Here is a 4,526-nt window from a genome sequence, read left to right as displayed (position 1 = left end):
AGCACACATACACCCCTCGACACGGCCACTGTTTTGGTGTGTTTGGGGACCTCAACATGGACAGTGTCTCCAGCTCAAATGCAGCAGTGGGAGAGGTTCAGATGGATTCTCATGAGTCTTTCTGCTGTGTAAGGAATGGACGTGCACGAGGACACCTGTCAACGTTACCTCGAGACCAGCATCTTTTTTCTGTTATCAGAGGCTTTCAGAAATTCTTACAATAAATGTTGGTAGCTAAATCTGTATGAATATGAGCAGCTCTGTCACATGATCAAGAAAAAGAAGCATTCCAGGTGTGAGGACGTCTTGTGTTGATCCATGGCCCTCAATGATGAAGATGGAGTGGACCATACCACTGTGTATGGACAGATACGGGCTTGTTTCACGTCCAGAAAAACACTTCTACTACCCTCATTTCTCTCCAGCAGCAGCCTGTCTCCTCCACATCTCCATGTGAAAGGGCTGTGCTCGGATGTTTCATTGGAAGTGCAGTTTTCCGCTGTCAGCAGAGGGAGGACAGCTTTAGCACCACATTATTCCCAGTGTGTCGTGCCACTTTGTTTTGGCTACATTTGTTTTGCCATCTTTTCATATCTGAGCGACTCTCCTTCTCCACGCCTCCCCTCGAGACACGAGGCTGCCCGCACGCTGCTGTATATTTTGTGGACAGATTAACATTCGGAGCCCCAGGAGCAGCAGGGAAAGTGCTTTATATTTTCAGGAGGCCTCTTGCATCACGCCAGAGTGGAGTTTTTCAGCCGATATATGGATCACCACACCACTTTCTGCAACACTTCACTTTTACCTCATATGTTATGCTTTAGAGCTGATTTTGTTTTGGTCCCTCACAGACTGGGTAAAGGATGTAGTCAGCAAGCTCCAGTTTGTGAGAATCTTTCCAAGGACAAAGGGATTGTTGTTACTACAGTACGAACACTAATACAATGCAAAATGTATATTTAGTCTTATCTGTTTTTCAGGGTTTTAAACTAGTCATTTCTGTTCTATATACAAATTTCCAACATAAAGGTCCACTAAGCTTGTTCTTTGCAGAGTGAATCAGTTTAAATTAGGCTAAGAACAATAGCTGCTAGCGCTGAAGTTGATTAGCTGCACAGAGAAGGTAATTTGATGAAACTAAAGCCAGGAGGCCGTGAAAAACACTTTAAAAACACTGGAGCACTCACTAAAGGTTAAGGTTAGGTTAAGATACACTTAATCTGCATTTGACCCGTCCTTCAACGCTGCGGGGGCACCTCGTTTGGAGCGGTGAGCACCGTATTGCAGAGCTCAGGGACCCATTGTTGTGATCTTGTTGCTAGTCGAGGTAATGAGACAACATTAGCGTGGCTGCACAGACTCCAAGACGACTCCACGGAAGAGGATGTTGAAAATACAAGTTTAACCCAGCGCCACAACACGGGGACAAGTGCAGGGTGACCAGACGTCCCTATTGACTCGAGACAGTCCCAGTTTGGAACCTTTGCATCCCCTGTCCCAGCAGATTTATCCAAAAAACACTGATCTGTCCCAGTTTTATATAAGATGTCCCACGTGTCTCTTGACCAATTTGATACCTGTCAATGGCTAAAATACAGAAAACCTAGCTAGAAATTGACCACAAGGGAGTCAAGAATGGACGTTTTATTCATACCAATCCGGGTATGTCCCAATGTTAAATTTTGACGCTCTGATCACCCTCGACAAGTGGCCGTGGACAACTGGGGACGTGTGTGTAGCGACATACCCCTTGCGGTGCCAATGGAAGTTTATCGCCAACTGCAGCGCTGTAATGGGATAAGTGCAAATATTCTGGAGTCCTAGACCAGACCAAGACCGTAAAAAGACCAGTCTCGAGCACTACGAACCCAACCACTAACAAATAATGAAAAGTTCAGCATTTGTGGTGGTTCATTTCTTTCCAAAATGGTGACTTGTCCAAAGAGTCCTTCAAAAAAATCGTGCTAGAACATCATAACCTCATCAACGACGACGATGTTTAAACGTGTGTGTGAATGGGCGAGTGGTTCCTTGATGTAAAGCGCTTTGAGTAACTTACAGGTGGAAAAAGCGCGATACAAAAATGTGACCATGAACCCAGCACAAGTGAAAACCCCGGAGAGCAGCTAATTAGTAAGAAAATTGAGTTAATTGAGTAAATTGGAGCTTGTAAACACCAAGAGTGGGCCGGTTCTCTGACTGAGGAGGACTTGTTTGTGTGCATGTTCTGATCTGATTAAGGCTAATGGAGCTTTCATTTGTGCTGGAGGGAGATGATGGGCAGTGATTGACAGCTCCGTCTGTCTCTGATCTGGTGTTTGTAAGTGGAGTGATCAGGGATGTACTGCGGCCAGCTGGGACAGGCCTGTGCGTGTACTTAGGCCAACAAGATAGTGGTTTGTATTGTTCTCCATAAAATGTACTTTGAGTAAATAATACTTATGATATTGAAAATGTATTGAATGTGCACAATTATGTATTTTGGAAGTAATCATATGAAGGTTTATTGACTGTGACTGTGAGGTTGGTGATATATTTACCTCCTCGAAAACATACCTGGAGTTGTGTTTATTATTAGTCTGTACTTGTGATGTCATGGAGCAGTAGTTTTCAAGTTAACAGCTACCTTTTTACCTTTTTTTTTCCAGTCGAGATTGCAATTCCAGGACAGAAATCATCCAAAAGATTCTAGTGAAAGTGTGTGGAGTTTAAAAACACAGTGGAGCACTTCCTGTATCACCACATGATGACATCACAAGGTGGAACACAGCGTTTTGAGCTTTGGAGATAGAGACAGACTAATAATAAAGTGTTACTCAAACATGTGTGAATGAAACAAAACACAACTTCAGGTCTGTTTTTGAGGAGGTAACAGTAAATTTTGTTAATTTTGTGTAGTATAGGACCTTTAAGTTTTTGTGGAGCCAGTCCCCATTGAGTAATAAGGTCCAACATTTGTTTATCTTAGGTTTGAACGGTGAATTTTCCATAGAGTTACATAGGCTCATGCCCATCATCTGCAATTATGTCATCATCAAATTGCAGAACGTGGATACAACCTGTTATTTCCAGTGACATCAAGCTGGGGGTGTTCTCCACGTATCTGTATGGTGGAATGTTCAGCAGTTACCATGGTGACACAATGCACACATTAGCAAACACTGTCAAAAATGATTATCTGAAAACTCAAAAGAAAAAAAGAATCCCGTGATCAATCTAAGCGATGTTTAGGAGTTCAATTTTCAACAAAAACGTGAGAGAGACTAACTGAAAAACTGTTGGCTAATGCTAATGCTAGCTAGCTTGTCACTGTAATGTTATTTGAGAGGGGCTTGTTTAACAGTAAAAATGATCTCACTTGTTGTAGTTCCAACTAAATCAGTTCTTTATGGTCAGACTGTGTTAACGCAAAACTCAGATTAAAGTCCAACAAAACCTCAGACAGAGCAGTGCTTACAGTTAGCATCACACCCCTAGGGAATGTTGACGACATCAGCTGCACAGTATCAGTTGTAATTTTTCTGTCAAGCACATTCCTGAGTACTTTAGATCCGCTGTATTTCACATGGAAGGCAAAATGATTATGAAACGATAAAAATGATAAATAATCCTAAACGTCCCCCCCCACACACACACCTGACGTGGCAGATTTCCGCTTAACCGGATGGGGCCTGCTACCTGCTAACGCGCGATCATAGCTAACAGCGCAGTTTTTTTTTTGTTTTTGTTTTATTTGCCGGGTGATTTCTGGCTTGTCTGTCGCCGGAGGTTTGTGTTCTTTGTACAATCTGTTCAAAGTGCGTCTGCGTCTTGTGCTGCACAGCCTGTTCCCTGTGGCGCTCTCAGATTTATGCTCGTGGCTTAAGTGGTCCGATGGAGAAGTGAATATACTGCAGCGCCGTAAACCATCACCGTCTAGGCTCCTTTTTAGCTTTTTAGCCAAATACGCATCGACTCAGGCTTGACGACTTATATTCAGGGCATAAATCACAAATACGGCCAATTTGGTGGAGAGGTTTTCAGGAGCCGAATCCAGCGTTTGTGACCTCTAAAACGGAGGCAGTAATGAAGAAAGAAGTGGTGTGTGAAGCCGTGCTCCCAGAGACCCACGTGTTGAGGAGGTGCGGCAGGTATGATGCCGTTTGGACCGTCACAAATGGCAAAATCACCAAAACTGCAAAATACTTAGGTAATGTGATGTCCTTTGCAGAGAACTAAATGTCTCGGCGTCTCAATTCGAGGTTTATGATCTAGAAAACATGCGAACCTTGTAGTTTAGACTAATGTCAGGATAGTAAAACGTCTATCAATACCGATTCCTTTAACACATTGATAATAAAAAAACAATCTTTCTTTAGACAATAGAATGTGATGTACAATATTAAATCATCGTACTTTCTGTAGAGGCCCTTTTGCAGGCTCTGATGAACGTTGAAGCAAAGACAAGAGTTTATTTCTTGCAAGAGGTAGTATAATGGGTCCGACAGCATTTCCTGTTAATGTCAGACCCCAAATTATGGAAATCA

This window comes from Periophthalmus magnuspinnatus, chromosome 22, assembly GCF_009829125.3.
Source record: "Periophthalmus magnuspinnatus isolate fPerMag1 chromosome 22, fPerMag1.2.pri, whole genome shotgun sequence".
Lineage (NCBI taxonomy): Eukaryota > Metazoa > Chordata > Actinopteri > Gobiiformes > Gobiidae > Periophthalmus > Periophthalmus magnuspinnatus.
This window is presented reverse-complemented; position numbering follows the sequence as displayed.